Source organism: Scyliorhinus torazame, chromosome 13, assembly GCF_047496885.1.
Source record: "Scyliorhinus torazame isolate Kashiwa2021f chromosome 13, sScyTor2.1, whole genome shotgun sequence".
In the NCBI taxonomy this organism is placed as follows: domain Eukaryota; kingdom Metazoa; phylum Chordata; class Chondrichthyes; order Carcharhiniformes; family Scyliorhinidae; genus Scyliorhinus; species Scyliorhinus torazame.
In genome coordinates this window covers 42,809,988-42,827,589 of record NC_092719.1, presented here as the reverse complement: position 1 = coordinate 42,827,589, position 17,602 = coordinate 42,809,988, and the positions used below count along the sequence as shown (strand labels likewise).

The 17,602-nt window shown below is 48.3% G+C and overlaps 1 long non-coding RNA gene across 1 annotated transcript; it reads right to left on the bottom strand.

The window, feature by feature from the left end:
* Nucleotides 1-3,289: 3,289 nt before the first annotated feature.
* Nucleotides 3,290-16,425, bottom strand: LOC140387684 (uncharacterized). The gene is made up of 3 exons (XR_011933940.1): nucleotides 16,270-16,425; nucleotides 15,314-15,401; nucleotides 3,290-3,927 (listed from the first exon to the last, which is right to left on the bottom strand). It is a non-coding gene; the product is annotated as an uncharacterized lncRNA (long non-coding RNA).
* Nucleotides 16,426-17,602: the final 1,177 nt, after the last annotated feature.

The following is a 17,602-nucleotide window of genomic DNA, read 5'->3' as shown; positions in this document are numbered from 1 at the left end:
CTCTTCAAAGAAGGGCAGGGGAGTAATCCTGCCCAAATTGCAACCCTCGCCAACAACACTAAAAAAGATTACCTCTTCATCAGTGGTTAGCACTGCTGCCTTACGGCACCAGGGACCCGGGTTCAATTCCAGCCTTGGGTGACAGTCTGTGTGAAGTTTGCTCCTCGTGTCTGCGTGGGTTTCCTCCGGGTGCTCCAGTTTCCTCCCACAGTCCAAAGATGTGCAGGTTAGGTAGATTGACCATGATAAATTGCCCCTTAGTGTCCAGGGATGTGCAGGTTCAGTTACGGAGACAGGGTAGTGTGGACGGGTGAATGGACATGTGTAGAGTGCTCTTTCGAAGGGTCAGTGCAGATTTGATGGGCTGAATGGCCTCCTTCTGCACTGTAGAGAGTCTATGATTCTGTGATATGATTTTATGATTATGGGATATTACCGTGACTACTTCAAAAGCACTTCAACTTTTCTGATACGCTTCAGGATATCCCAAAGACATGAAAGGCGCAAGATGAATTCAAATCTTTTTATCTTTCCCTTTCTTAACCTAGTATTTTTTTGTTTATTCAGCATAATTGCATTTTTTGTGTGGCATATGGCAAAATTGATTGTTTAACATGTTTGCTGGAAATTCCTCTTTGCCGTATGTTTACTTTGGCATTGATCCATTCCAAATAAGCACAGCAAGGCCTACCTAATAATAACAACAAAAGCACATTTAACATTCAAATGTGAACATCTAGACCCATGACCGCCAATACCTGGATGGACAAGAACAACAATATGCATTGCACCACCATCCCTTGCAAGTTCTCCTCCAAGTCACACAGCAACCCAATTTGGAAATGTATCATTACTTCATCTTTGATGATGTGGAGATGCTGGCGTTGGACTGGGGTGGGCACAGTAAGAAGTCTTACAACATCAGGTTAAAGTCCAACAGGTTTGTTTCAAATCACTAGCTTTCGGAGCACTGCTCCTTCCTCAGGTGAATGAAGAGGTATGTACCTTGATGGCTCAGAATCCTGGAACTTCTTACTGAAGAAGGTCAGAGAATCGCGGGGGGGGGGGGCGCGATTCACACGACGCCGCTCCGATGCCGGTCCGCCGATTCTCCGGTGACCAGAGAATCGGTGCCATTGGCGCCGGAGCGGTCGGCGTGGGGCTCAACGCGGCCCCACCCAGCGATTCTCCGTGCGTGATGGGCCGAGTGGCAATCGAGATAGGCCAAGTCCCGCCAGCACCGTTCACGTATGGTCCTACCCGGCGGGACCTCGGCGTTCATCCTGCAGGGGGCGGCCTGGTGAGATGGAGGGGGATCTGACCCCAGGGGGACCTCCACGGTGGCCTGGCCGGCGATCGGGGCCTACCGATCAGGGGGCGGCTTGTCCTGGTGGGGGCCTATGTTCCTCTGCGCCGGGCCCCTGTAGCTCTCCGCCATGTTACGTTGGGGCCGGCGCGGAGAAGGCAGCCCATGCACATGCGCGAATTCGCGCCGACCATGGCGCGCATGTGTGGAACCACGGCGCCTGATCTGATGGCGGTATCGGCAGCTGGAGCTGCGTGAAGCGCTCCAGTGCCTTGCTCGCCCCCTGTGCGGCGCAGGATCGCTGCTCCTCGGGGCCTGTTGACGTCGTCGTGAAACGCGACGGCATTTACGACGGCGTCAACACTTAGCCTCAGGATCAGAGAATCCCGCCCACAATGGGAGTATCTTCACCACACTCACTATTGCTATTTAACATGAAGACCCACCGCAACTAGGGTTGGGCAAAGCAATGCTGGGCATGTCGTCACTTTCTAACTGCTACAAAAAATCTCTGCTGGTCATTTTAAAAACATATTTGAACTTAGTTTTACTAATGGAATAAAAAGCTCCCTTATTCAAGTGCAACTCCCATTAACTTCTGTTGAATTTTCTTCTTGCAAATTATTATCGTGAACCATTACATTTTATTGATTTTTAGAAGAGGCATAACTAGGTGGCAGCTCATTTAAAAACAAAACTGTACAATATTTAACAAATCCCGCATGAAAAGCATTAAAATTGCAAAGAAAATCTTTATGTGAATCAGTAAAATAGGGTGATTTAAGGAAGTGTTTGATTAGACATAATTTAAATGTGATACTGTAAAGAACTCTAATACTAATGGTAGCCCTTCAATGTGTAGTCTTCAACACATATGAATGTCTGGCACATTGTAATTTTAATAATGGAACATATGAGGTTGTCCATTGTTTTTTTTAAATATAGATAGGAAGCTCTTGATTGTGTTACTTTCTGTTACTGCTAAAAACAATGTCCCAACGTACGCTAAATGACTTTGGCAGGCTTTTAGCTTGATATAATGTTTCTTCATTAAATACCAAAATGAGCTATTTTACAATAATATGACCATTAAACAGATTGCTACTGTTCGCCTTAACTGATGTTCCCATTTCATGAAAGTTTAGATTTCATTCTTTGTTTCGAAGGAGCCGTTTGCAAATTTGTTCCTTAGTGTGTAGAAGTAACACAATTAAAGAAAGCAAATGCAGGCATTAATTTTTCTTCAAAAGAAACCAGGAAAGGACCGGCAATAAAAAAAAGCAAGGTTTGATACAGATAAATAGAACCCATTAAATAGAGCTTATTTGGGGACTAACTGAATCAATCCCTGATTTGTACAGATTTAGTTGATTGCAGCCAAGGTTATGTAGCTAGCTGGTCCTTCAGCAAGAACACGTTCAACTTCAAAGAAGCTAACATGTAAAATCAAGAAAAAGGTGCTGCAAAAAGGCTGTTTGTGGTGGACAATTTTCAGAAATTGGCCAAACTCTACCTCTCAGCATTCCACAGGATGAAAACCTGACATAGACACAGTGGGGGGATTTACCATGCCCCCCACCCCCATGGCATTTTTCGTGGAAGTGGAGACAGCCGTTATGGCCGGCGGTGGGATCTTCAGCTTGGTCCAAGGTGGAGGTTTGCTGTTGGCGGGACGGGAAGATCCTTCCAGCAAGAATGGCTGGAGAATTACGGCCTATGAGTGATATTTTTCTGATATACTAGTCAAGAGACAGCACAGTGGGTAGCACTGTTGCTTCACAGCATCAGGGTCCCAGGTTTAATTTCTGCTTGGATCACTGTCTGTGTGGAGTCTGCATGTTCTACCCGTGTCTGCTTGGGTTTCCTCCGGGTGCTCCGGTTTCCTCCCACAAGTCCTGAAAGATGTGCTTGTTTGGTGAATTGGACAATCTGAATTCTACCCCAGTGTACCCGAACAGGTGCTGGAATGTGGCGACGAGGGTATTTGGATTGGATTTGTTTATTGTCACGTGTACCGAGGTACAGTGAAAAGTATTTTTCTGCGAGCAGCTCAACAGATCATTAAGTACATGAGAAGAAAAAGGAATAAAAGAAAATACATAATAGGGCAACACAACATATACAATGTAACTACATAAGAAGCATACAGGGTGTAGGGTTAATGAAGTCAGTCTATAAGAGGGTCATTTAGGAGTCTGGTGACAGTGGGGAAGAAGTTGTTTTTGAGTCTGTTCGTGTGTGTTCTCAGACTTCTGTATCTCCTGCCCGATGGAAGAAGTTGGAAGAGTGAGTAAGCCGGGTGGGAGGGATCTTTGATTATACTGCCCGCTTTCCCCAGGCAGCGGGAGGTGTAGATGGAGTCAATGGATGGGAGGCAGGTTCGTGTGATGGACTGGGCGGTGTTCACGACTCTCTGAAGTTTCTTGCGGTCCTGGGCAGAGCAGTTGCCATACCAGGCTGTGATGCAGCCTGATAGGATGTTTTCTATGGTGCATCTGTAAAAGTTGGTAAGAGTCAATGTGGATATGCCGAATTTCCTTAGTTTCCTGAGGAAGTATAGGCGCTGTTGTGCTTTCTTGGTGGTTTTTTCACAGTAACATCATTGCAGTGTTAATGTAAGCCTACTTGTGACAATAATAAAGATTATTATTAGAACCAAGCCATCAGACAATGCAATGGGTATGCATTTACAAACCATAGAACTGTAAATAATACTTCAGATTTGGAGTCACTGCGTTTGAAAGCACCCCTAATTATTTGGAAATGCTAAATCCAGAGAAAATTTCTGATTAAAGCAAAGCCAACTTAGTATGCTAACAAGGCTGTTCCCCATTAAAATCCCCTTCATATGTTAATAGACAGTTCATGAACCAGGATTGTTACAATATGTAAGATAACACATAAGTAATTCATAGTAAATACGGTGTCGGTAGTGGCATGTAGCAGGCAAGTGAAAAGGCAACAGCTGACATCAGTGGCAGTACTGTACAGTATAGAACAGAAAATATGGGAATTGGATGAACTAAAACAGATCAACTAAGCTAAAGGAACAGAATCAATATCATTTTAGATACAGGAATTCAAGGGTTAACAGTGTGGGTGCATCTCAGAAGTTATGAGAACAATGTTTATGAGCATGATACTGATTTAACTTTAAAGGGGAGCAGGGTACTGATGTTAAGTTATAGATGGAAAGCAGCATTTGTAAGTATTGATCTAATTTAAGAGGAGGAGGGTGGTGACGTTTTTAAGTGCCATGCCGAGCAGATATGTGGACCTTCTGACTTTAAAAATCTTAAAATCTTGTTTTAAAAAGGACACTGCCGATCTTTAAGATGGCTGCCATAGGCCAACTGACTTTTGGAACTGCAAATTGATTAAGCTTCTGGAAGCTTCTAAGAGTGGATTACAATGAACATGCTCTGACCACACCTTTGTGGAATGTCACACTTACACCACGACAGTCTTGACAATAAAGCCTCAGATGACCTGTCTCCATGACTACCTGTTAACTAAGGAAAACTCACAACTTTGCACAAGGAAAGTGCTAAGGACCCGTATTTGTTTCTAAAATATGTCAGTGTCTTTGGACCGTGTGAGGTGGGAACTCCTTTGCTAACAGGAATAGACAATCAATTGTTTTCCATCATGTATCAATGGATAATCATCACATCACCAAAACTCTTTGATTTTTGAAAGCCTTTTATTCTAAGTCGTGCTTGTTAATTTAGACAGGAGGCAACAGAATGCAGGGGTGACATCAGAAGAAATATCACTGCTGAAATCAAGCTATAACATCCAGCCTTCTACTAAACCACGAGGCTTAAAGTTTTAAAGTTTCCTTGAGAGCCTAATTCTGAAAGATCCCAAGTTTGCCTGGAAAAGAGAAACTGGTCCTTTGGCTACAATTAGCATCAAGGCTGTCTACTCTGCTTGCTGCATACCTCTTATTCCAAAGAAACTCCTCAAAATCCTGTCTTCAGCTATCTGGACTCATCTGAACATCAGCAGGACAGTGGAAAAGCACCGCTCGCTGAACTCTTACGAATACGTGGCCTGTTAGCTATTCCGCTTGGTTTTATTATCAGTAAAAGTGAAACTCCTTTCTTTTACTGTATTTTTCTAGTGTATATGCGGAGTGTGTGAAGTGGTGATCAATCTTTCTGGGGAAAAGTATGTGTGAATAAATAATGCCCCTGGTTTAAAAATCCATGAAAGTCTGCTGCTTGTGACTTTGTAAAAATGGATCACACACAAAACTACACTGATTACAGATAGAAAGGTAGAAGAATTTCAGTCTGGCTCTCTCTGCTGCCAAAACGGGAGTTTATGAATGTTAAAATAAACCATTAAAAAGAACAGCTGTGAGACTTGATCATTTTCTCCACCTGGACGGGTTGAATCACAACCTTGGGCCTGAATATTTTGGATGGCAGGAGCTTGAGCCTTGAAAAGTAACATCACATCAAGAGCTTAATATAATTCGGCACACTTTTGGGTTTTAACTGGCGGGAGGGCGTGGGGTAGGGCCGGGGTTTACAGGTGAGGGGGGAAACCCCTGAGGTAACTTGAAACATTTAAATATCGAATTAACTCAAGATCTAACCCAGCAATCTGGCTTCACCAGCCAAGCGCAAGGTTTCCTGAACTGTGTGAAACGCACCATATTCAACTAGATGAGAGCTAATGGGGAGTGTGTATGCAACAAAACTGACAGGTTGGGAAGCCTTCAAAGTATGAATTTGAAGAGCTGCAGCTATGTCCAGGTGAGAGGCTGAGGCTCACAATATTTCTTCTGTTCTCATTGATTGACAGGTGGTTTTCAACATCTTGGAAGTCAGTTCACTCGTCTGGTGCTTCACTATCTGGGGCGAGGTTCTCCGACCCCCCGCCGGGTCGGAGAATCGCCGGGGGCTGGCGTGAATCCCGCCCCCGCCGGTTGCCGAATTCTCCGGCACCGGATATTCGGCGGGGGCGGGAATCGCGCTGCGCCGGTTGGCGGGCCCCCCCGCGAGATCCTCCGGCCCGGATGGGCCGAAGTCCTGCTGCTAAAATGCCTGCCCCGCCGGCATAGATTAAACCACCTACCTTATCGGCGGGACAAGGCGGCGCGGGCGGGCTCCGGGGTCCTGGGGGGGGGACGCGGGGCGATCTGGCCCCGGGGGGGTGCCCCCACGGTGGCCTGGCCCGCGATCGGGGCCCACCGATCCGTGCCGTGGGGGCACTCCGTCAGCGGCCGCTAACACTCCCGCGCATGCGCTGCCCGGAGATGTCATTTCTTCGCCAGCTGGCGGGGCACCAAAGGCCTTTTCCGCCAGCTGGCGGGGCGGAGATTCGTCCGGCGTGGGCCTAGCCCCATACGGTTGGGGCTCAGCCCCCCAAGATGCGGAGCATTCCGCACCTTTGGGGCGGCACGATGCCCGACTGATTTGCGCCGTTTTGGGCGCCAGTCGGCGGACATCGCGCTGATACCGGAGAATTTCGCCCCTGATCTTGCCCCACTGTTAACTTCACTATAACATGGGAGAAGCTAACACATCGCTATCTTAGACCTCCAATGAGGAACAAGAGGAGTGCAGCATCAACGCCAACACAGCAGGAGCACCAGCAACAAGAGCTGCCTTCTCCTCAGCCATATATCATTTCACAAGACAAGGGAAATGGACACAGGTCTCCAGCTGAAAGGAGAAAAGATCCCAAACATTGGGTGGGATTTTCCATTTTTGAGACTAAGTGCTGACGTCAATGCAGAATCTGTGGACTTTCACAACAGAAAACCTTGTGCCACACCTGGTCCAATTCCGCTACCGCTCAGAGGTAAGCACCGGCGGCACATGGAACACAATCGATTTGAATGAGAAATGTTGCTTGATTCGCCGGTTTCGCAATTGACACTCATGAGGCTGACAAGTTGTAGCCACATATACACACTTCACTCCCACACACACTATCCCGGCCAACAAGATGGCAGCAAGGAGAGAGGCACCCCGTTTCATCAACAGTGAGCTGGAGACCCTCCTGGACACCATGGAGGAGAGGAGGGTGACCCTGTATCCCAACCCAGGGAAAAGGCCGCCAGCTGCTGCCATTCATCGTGCCTGGGCGCAGGTGGCAGCGCCAGCAGCAACACCGCCTGGACCGGACAGGAGTGCCGGAAGAAACTGCATGATCTCCTCAGGGTAGCCAGGGTGAGTAGACAACACTGTGGCCCCTGGCATTAGCCCATGTCCCACACATCCATATCCCAACCCCACCCCTACCCGGAGGGTGGCCGAACCCCACCCTGCCCCACATGCCGTCACCCAAACCGCCCCCCATGGATGGGTGACCTGGCCACTGAGGCCACCAGCTGCCTACCCTCTGGGCTGCATGCATTGAACTGTGCATTTTCTGCTCCATCCCCCACCCCGCAGGAGAAGACCGCGCACAACTGCTGGGAGTGGGAGAATACAGGAGGGGGACCGATGGCCCCTCACTGTGACGGAGCCGAGGGCTCTGGACGTGGTCACCACATGGAAGAAAGGGAATTCGCCGAGGTGGAGCTCGGCTGCGGGCGAGCAAGTGAGACCCCACTTAGTTGCGGTTGCCCATGAAACGTGTGTCAACCCCCCCCCCCCCCCCACCCCCCCGCACCCACACCACCCTCACCCTACGCTTGAGAATCCCGCCCATAGTGTTGAAATGAGAAAGAACTATGTTATCTGAGATGCTATGCGCGATCCAACAGAAAAGTTTCTAATTGTCATTTCAGGCGTGCTTGTCTGGGAATTTCTCCCTGGCTCTATCGGCGAGTTCCACACTGCTATCCAATCACACTTAGTAAATTCTCTGCGCCCTGGGGCATTCCCCTCCGGGCTAGCCCACACTTAGAATTATTTTCATCACTGGGAGCTGAACCCACTGGCCAGGCCGGCTCCTCAGATATCGGACCACCAGTTTGAAAGGGTGTCCTGATCTCTAAGTGAGCTTGAGGGTTCCCCACAGCCCCCACCCATGCAATGTCACCCCCACACACACACATGGCCATTACACTACAAGACCCCCATGTGGGGACACCACACTATGGGGTCACTGAGTGCCTCCCCTTTTCAGGCTTTCCCACATTCCCTTTCACCCCCCTTCTGGTTCAGGACACCATCCTTCACCACCAGCACCCCCCTTCACCTCCCGCTCTTCAAACCTTCTGGAGGCCCATTCATAGCAGCCCTTCACCCCCACACCCGAAATACCCCCATCCCTTTCCTCCTTTCATGGGCATGGCCCCTCTCAGGTCCTGGCTCTTGGCAGGGCCACCCTCGCACCGGGTTCCATGGCACTGCCACAATGGCATCCTGGCAGAGCCCCTGCCAGCCTATCACTGCCAGCCAGGCACATTGGCAGTGCTAGGGTGACAGAGCCAAGGTGCCAGTCTGGCAGTGTCAAGGTTCCTGGGTGCAAGAGGGAGAGCTAGGGTTCCACCCTGCCCTGTCTCTGACCATCCAGGGATCTCCAATGGCCTGGGGGTCCCCTCAGGTCCTGTGAAGCCTGGTCCACGTTTGTGCGGATCAGTACCAATAGTGAGTGGAGCGTTTGTAAGCAGCTCCAGCTTGTCAGGGTCTTTCGCACTAATTCCGCCTCCAGCGGTTACACCACCCACTGGTCTGGGAATTGCTTCCAATTCACAAATAGCACCCCATTGGGAACTCGAATCGCACGCCATTCAGTTCCAGCGAGTATACTTAGCCTTCAAAACGAAGAATCCAGTCCAATGCCTGCCAGGCTTGGTGATTTGTGTAACGCGATGCAAGGAAACACAGCATTCCCACTCAAAAGAGGCATATCTGATTAACCTATTACTTTCAAAAACCCTTTAAAACCGGGAGGTGCTACATCCTGAAATCTGCAAAGCAACTCAGTCCAAAAATAGTGATTCAATCAGTATATCTGAATTTATGTGGGATAAAAAAATGATGAGCTAAGTTACTTCAATTTTCATTGCATGTTACATTTGTCTTTCCACAACTCAGTTTTAATCAATATATAATGATGCTGTACTAAGGCCACTGCAATAAACTTCTGAACTGCACTAATTAACATCAGAAGTAGGGAAGGGAACCATTAGTCGATGACCCCAACTCCAATTACTATCTAGTAGCCTCAGACGGAAAGGGATCCAACATAGGTGTTAAATGAGGCCAAATGCAGACTCCAACTGTGCAACTCCTGGCCAGATATCCTGACAAGACCAACTGTCCAAACTTATTTATTAAGAATACGTGAACTATAAGAGGTGGTTTGCACTTACAGTATCATGTCCCAATGTCCATCGACACCTCCAAAGGAAGAGGGAAGCGAGTGAGAGCTGACAGTATCATGATATGCAAACATGCAACCAATGAACACTCAGAACAGGACACAACCAATGGGCAGTCAGGGGACTCAGAGGTGGCATCACCACAAGGGGGCATGACATAAACACTATAAAAGGGATGCGGCACTCACACCCTGTCTCTTTCCACAGACAAACATCTAGAGAGTTAGACAGGGTTGATCAGCAGCATCACACCCCAGCACGTGGCTTAGAGCAGGCTGGTACAGTTAGACTGAGTTGCTACAGTTAGATTAGCAGAGAGTCGAACTCATTTGAGAACTGTGTTAATAGTTCAATAAACACGTTGAACTCATTTCAGATTCAGGAGCATCCTTTACTTAAGACTGCATCAAGTAGCAGCCTGTGTTATCCGAAGCAGCATAACACAACATGATACCTGGAGTGACTGTTCAATCTATTTAGTTCAACTCAGCAAGATCCGTAACAACCAGCTACTGAATACAGGCACAATGGACAAGATTCAGGCTCCTCACCGGCACTCTTAGTGCCAACTGGCGATCATTCAAGCAGAAATTTCAACTATACGTGGAAGCATCCGACCTCAATGGTGTGACTGATGCGCGGAAGATAGCTCCTCTACTCACCACAGCGGGTGACCATGCGATAGAGATCTTCAACTCCTTTCACTTTTCCGAAGGGCAGGACAAAACGAAGTACCAAACCATCCTGGACAAATTCGACAGCCACTGCGAGGTGGACACCAACAAAATCTTCGAGCGCTACATCTTCAAGCAGAGGATGCAAGGTAAAGACGAATCCTTCAACTCCTAATTAACTAACCTTAGACTGCTAGCGCAATCCTGCAACTTCGGTTATATCACTGACTCCATGATCAGAGACCAAATCGTTTTTGGAGTCCGCTCTGATCCTCTGCGAGAGCAAGTGTTGAAAATCAAGCACATGACCCTGCCAGTCGCGATTGAAACGTGTACTGTGCATGAGCACTCAGAAAATCGCTATTCACAGTACAAAACGGCAGAAAGCGAAAAACAAGTCTCCCACGAGGTGGAATGTTCAGGCCAACTCCCGGATGCAGCGCCTCCACATTGATGAAAGCGGCCTTTTCGCGTGCTCTTCCCGGGGCCCAAAGCATGCGCAATGCGATCAGGAACAAGAAGCGGCCGGAAACCGCACTGCGCAGGTGCGGACATCCGAGAACCGCACCGCGCATGCGCAACGACGCACTGAGCGTCATGACGCCGACGTCATGACATGTGCGAACTGCGGCACCGCCCATTTTTCTTTAAACTGCCCTGCAAGAGGCAAACGCTGTTTAAACTGTGGGAAACCAAACCACTATGCAGCTCTGTGCAGATCTGCACCACCAGTCAAGAGCCAGTGCTCCCAATTCCGACAGCGGCGCATCAGAAGTGTGCAACACCGAATGCATGACTCTGATCCAGGCAGTGCGATGGATCCAGATGATGAATATCTGGACAACACTTACCGAGTGGGCATTATTACGAAGTGCGAATATGCCACACCGGACACATCGCGCGTCCAATCAATCCTGCCCGTGGATTCCGAGGACGAATGGCATGCAGTGATGAAGGTCAACAACTGCCCCATCCAGTTCAAACTGGACACAGGTGCCTCCGCCAACCTGATTTCGCAGGTGGACTTCAAGCGAATCAAGAAGCCCCCCACAGTCTTTCCAGCTGCCTGCAAACTCCTGGACTACAATCGAAACGCAATCAAGGCACTGGGGTCCTGCCATCTGCAGGTGTCTAGCCAACACACACAAGCAAGCTTACGCCCTCTAGATTGTTAAACCAGACAGGGCGTCCCTGCTAGGTGCGCACGCCTGCAAGCAACTGAACCTCATTCAAAGGGTCTACACCATGACGCCGTCCCATTCAGATCTTCAGGCCAGCATTGACGACATCCTAACCCAATACCCAGATGAATTTAGCGGGATGGGCACGCTGCCGTACGAGTACAAGATTCTACTGCGGCCTGATGCCAAGCCAATGGTCCACGCACCACGACGTGTCTCTGCTCCACTGAGAGAGCGCCTGAAGGCAGAGCTCACGAATCTACAACAAAAAGGCATCATCTCCAAGGTCACTGAACCAACCGACTGGGTAAGCTCGATGGTAAAGAAGCCTTCAGGGGACCCATGCATCTGCATTGACCCCAAGGATCTAAACAAAAACATTACGCGGGAACATTACCCATCCCGAAGAGGGAGAAAATCACGAGTGAGATGGCACACGCGCGTTTCTTCACAAAATTGGACGCATCCCAAGGATTTTGGCAAATCCAACTTGAAGAATCCAGCAGAAGGCTCTGCACCTTCAACACGCCTTTTGGCAGATTCTGCTACAACTGAATTCCATTTGAAATCATCTCGGCATCAGAGATTTTCCATCGCATCATGGAACAGATGATGGAGGGAATAGAAGGGGTTCGTGTCTACGTTGACGATATCATAATCTGGTCCACAACCCCAGAGGAACATGTATCACGACTCAAGAAAGTATTCCGACGCATACATGAAAATGGCCTCAAGCTAAACAGGTCCAAGTGCTGTTTTGGGACATCCACGCTGAAGTTCCTGGGCGATCAGATTTTGTGATACGGTGTGCGCTGGACACAGACAAAATTAAAGCCATCGAGGCAATGAAAGTCCCCAAGGACAAGAAGGCAGTACTGCATTACCTGGGAATGGTCAATTTCCTTGTCAAGTTCATCCAGAATTTGGCCACACCACGGCCCGACGCAACCTGGTGATAAAATCAACCGCCTTTGATGGAAGGCGGAGCACCGAACAGAGTGGCTGGAGCTGAAAGCCAAGTTCACCACTGCACCAGTCCTTGCATTCTTTGACCTAGACCGAGAGACCAAGATATCCACAGATGCGAGTCAGGATGGCATTGGAGCGGTGTTGCTTCAAAGAGACGACACGTCATCCTGGGTACCAGTACCATATGCGTCACGGGCAACACCCACTGAGACCAGATATGCGCAGATTGAGAAGGAGTGTTTAGGTCTTCTCACCAGCATCCTCAAATTTCATGATTATGTCTACGGCTTGCCAACATTTACTGTTGAGACGGATCATAGGCCTCTGGTCCACATCATCCAAAAGGATCTGAATGACATGGCGCCTCGTTTGCAGAGAATTCTGCTCAAACTCCAAGGTATGATTTCAATTTGGTGTACACACCTGGCAAGGAGCTCATCATCGCCGATGCATTGTCCTGTTCCGTCACCTCGCCCAGTGAACCACTGGAGATCATCCAGCACATTGAATTGCAGGTACAACTGTGTGCAAGCACTCTCCCGGCAACAGATGAGAAAATCGTTCTCATCCGAGAAGAGGCTGCCAAAGACCCCCTGTTGCAGCGAGTCATCCACAACCTCAGCAATGGCTGGCAGAAAGAGTAATGCCCTCAATTCTACAACATCAAGGATGACCTGACGCTGATCGACGGCATCCTGCTCAAGCTGGACAGGATAGTCATCCCGCTACATCTGCAGAGCATGGTGCTGTGGCAGATTCATAAAGGACACCTGGGCGTAGAAAAGTGCAAACGCAGGGCCCGGCAAGCTGTCTACTTGCCCGGCATCAACCAGGACATCACGGACATGGTCCTGAACTGCAAAACCTGTCAGAGGTTCCAGCCAGTGCAGAGCAAGGAGACGCTCCAACCACATGACCTAGAGACCTCTCCCTGGTCCAAGGTTGGCATTGACCTATTCCACGCGAATGGTCGCGACTATATCTTAATCATCGATTACTTTTCGAACTATCCTGAGGTGCTGAAGCTGCCAGATCTCACCTCACAGACCGTCATCAAAGCGTGTAAAGAGATATTCTCACGGCATGGCATCCCGAACACCGTCATGAGCGACAATGGCCCGTGCTTCCACAGTCGAGAATGGTCCACGTTTGCCAAGAGCTACAATTTCAGGCATGTCACCTCCAGTCCGCACTATCCGCCGTCCAATGGCAAAGTTGAAAAAGGGGGTGCACATCGTTAAGCAGCTCATCCACAAGGCCTCTGACTCCACTTCCGACATACACCTTGCACTACTTGCGTACCGGGCGACTACCTTGTCCACTGGCTTGTCGCCAGCTCAACTGCTGATGAGCAGGGACCTGCGGACGACGCTTCCAGCCATACACCTACCCAAGCTTGATCACCTAGCGGTGCTGCAGAAGATGCAGCAGCTTCGCGACAGCACATGCCACCGATCTGGACGTGCTATCCCCGGCAGACACGGTCAGGATCAAGATACCAGATGATGGGTCGTCTGCTCCAGCTGTCGTTGTTCGACAGGCCCCCAGATCCTATGTCATACGTATGGCTGATGGCTCCATTGTGCGAAGGAATCGAAGGGCACTACGAAAAGTTGCTTGCCCACAACCACTTTCCCCTCCATTTCCACATGTCGAATTGCCACCTCCAGACACCTCAAACCATGAGGCCACCAGTCATGCCTCCCACTCACCTGTCAAGACACCGCCATCCCCTCCACCACCTCTCCGGCGGTCGACGAGGATCAGGCGCAAGCCTCAGAGACTGGACTTACGAGCATTTGTTTTGTTTGTTCTGTTCTGTATTCCTCAGTCAGTCACATTAGACAGACACATTCACATGTATATACATCTAAAAATAAAAGGGGAGATGTCATGATATGCAAACATGCAACCAATGAACACTCAGAACAGGACACAACCAATGGGCAGTCAGGACACTCAGAGGTGGCATCACCACAAGGGGGCATGACATAAACACTATAAAAGGGATGAGGCACTCACACCCTGCCTCTTTCCACAGACAGACATCTAGAGAGTTCGACAGGGTTGATCAGCAGCATCACACCCCAGCACGTGGCTTAGAGCAAGCTGGTACAGTTAGACTGAGTTACTACAGTTAGATTAGCAGAGAGTCAAACTCATTTGAGAACTGTGTTAATAGTTCAATAAACACGTTGCACTCATTTCAGAGTCTGGAGCATCCTTTAATTAAGACTGCATCTAGTAGCCGCCTGTGTTATCCGAAGCAGCATAACACAACAGACAGCAACTGAAAAGAAATCGGTATTGTTGAGTTGATGCGCAAGGCATTTTTTCTTTGCACAATTGGCAGTTCAATCGATTTTAAATATTGATAGCGGAATAGGAAAATGAAAAACAAAATCACCTTTTAATTGAATTCAGTATTCCTAAATGCATTTAGTTTTCTGTTCCAGATGAATACAACTTCAACAAAAAGCTGTGGGTTTTAATAGCAGATTGCATTTCCCTTAAACATTTGGTTACTTTCTGTATATGGTTACCAGCAAATTAAACAGCTGGCTTAAAGGATTTAGATTTGATTGTCTCATTCAAGCCACAGTAAAGAATTATATGCAGGCACTGTGAAGAATTATAATGATCGTTTCAAAACAAGAGGGCCAAAAGTTTTGAAACAAGCCAAAATATTGAGGTTTTCACATAGTTTTCTGGTATGGTAGGAAAAATATCTATTTATACTCAGTGACAACATGTCTTATTCAGACACCGGGTAAGTGTAATGTCTGTCTTTGTGTTTGTGTGTATGCCTTTTATAGGCAAATAAAGAAACTATACAGTGGCTGTAAGTCATGGAGTCTGGATTATGTGCTCACTGCATCTTAATACTCACTTTATCATCCTGATCTCATTTCCACTGCTTATGCTTTTAGATAAATCTGTGCATTGTCGCTTTAGCAGGTAGCCTGTATAAAATGGTCCTAAAACATTTTCAAAGGGATATTATCAATATCTAGGACAATACATTCAATAAGAACTAAGATCAGCTTTCGCTAAGCAAGAAAATGGTATTGTGTACCAACGTTATAATTTGGAAAACTTGTTCAGAATTTTGTTTCATCAAAACTGATTCAGAGTCATTTGCATAGAACACAGGTCATCAATCTACTTTAGTAGTTCATTAGTTAAAAACAAGTATTGATGCATTTGAATGCTTTTATGCTGTTTGGTCTTGTTGCGTTAGTACGTTGAAGCAAAACTGAAAGCACTTGTCTTTTGACTTTCAACATTAACCTCTTATTGATTAGTGCAGCAGGTACTTAACCAAAGTGGCCAATGTAAACGTTATTACCTACAAAAACCAGTCAGTAAGCTTGATTATGACCAGTCTTCAATTTGCATCCAACAGTTAAAGAACCTTTTGATTTTACGAGATGACTGGTAGACAAAGTACTCTGGAATTCACTCTATAGTTTTAGAATACTGTCCTGTCCTCTGTAAGAGGTTTACATGCTGGGAATAACTTGTGTGATTCTCAGTGCAATAGCTATAATGTTAAACCTGAGTTACACCACGTAACAAACCTGCGCTTTCAATCTTAAAAGTTTTTTAATATTTATTCGTGGGATGTGAGCATTGCTGGCCAGGCCAGCATTTATTGCCCATCCAAATTAAAGTTCCCTTGAGAAGGTGGTGGTGAGCTACCTTCTTGAATCACTCAATTCAAATGGTGCAGGTACACCCACAGTGCTGTCAGACTCTAAAAGCCTACTTGGTAAGTCTTGTTTTTTTTCCATTAAAGAGGGGGGAGAAAAAGTTCTTAAGATAGAATATCCTTAGCTTACTCACATCTTCAATCCTCAGAACCTTCTCCTGTTGTTCATCCGAAGGTCCAAAATATGCAGTCGCAACCACTCTTCCTTCTCTCACCTTTCTCACTTTGACCATCAGTCTGTTGTAGCTAAGAGTACTCTTGCTTCTGAACTAGAAGGTTGTGGAATGGTTTCAATCTCTATTCTACATGAAATAAAAAACAGAAAATGCTGGGAAAATTCAGCCGGTTTAATAGCATTGGTGGAGAGAGAAACAGAATTAACGTTTTGAGTCCATAGTCTGGATTCTCCGCTGCATCGGGAACTCCACTACCAGTGGTGCGGCAGGTGAGAATCCAGCATCGGGCAGAAAACGGGATTGGCGCAGGGTGCTGAACCCGTTCCGATGGTCCAGTCCCCAGCCGGCATCGGGATCGAGGTTGATGCCTTGCGCCAGCAGGAGGATGAAAATGGCTCAGTGAGACCCATTTACATCCTCTTAACGGGCGGGGGACCATATTCTCCGATCCTCTGTGGCAGGAATGACATGGGCAAGAATTGATGGTCTTGGCAAGCGTGTACCTGACACGGTGGACCTCGCAGTGGGCCAAGGAAGTACCTCTTTAAGAGGGTTGCCCCCAAAGTCCATCGGAAGGCAACTCGCCCCCAACAATGCAAAACCTGCCACCCACACCAAACCTCTCCACACCGCCCCCACCAGAGACCCCCTAATTTAAGAGACCGACTAATTAAAGAGAACCACATCTGGGACCCCCTGATTAAAGAAACCACTCCCAGCGACCCCGTAATTAAAGAGAGCCCCCAGAGACACCCCAGAAGAGAGAACCCTGGCTGCAAGCAGTCCAGAGTGAGGCAGTGAAAAGAAATAACTGCCTTAAAACTGCTGTGAAACGAATGCAATGTTTACAAACATCAAGCTTTGACTTTCAGCTCCTGGACCACATCAAGTCGGGTTAAGTGCTTTCTGTTAGTTTCATGGATGGCCCAGGCCCACCCGCAGATCGGTGGGCCCCGATCGCGGGCCAGATCCGTCCGCACACCCTCCCCCCCAAGGACCCCGCTAGACGGCCCACAAGCCAGGTCCCGCCGGGATGGACCATGTCCATTTCACACCGGCGGGACTGGCCAGGAATGGGTGGCCGCTCGGCCCATCGGGGCCCGGAGAATTGCCGGGGGGGCTGCTGCCAACGGCCCACGACCGACGTGGCCCGAAGACCGGTGCCGGAGTATTTGGCAGACGGCATCGGAGCGGTGGAGCGGGACTCACGCCGCCCCCCCCCCCCTCCGCCGATTCTCCGACCCGGCGGGGGGTCAGAGAATCCAGCCCCAGATCTGAGAACATTTAAACC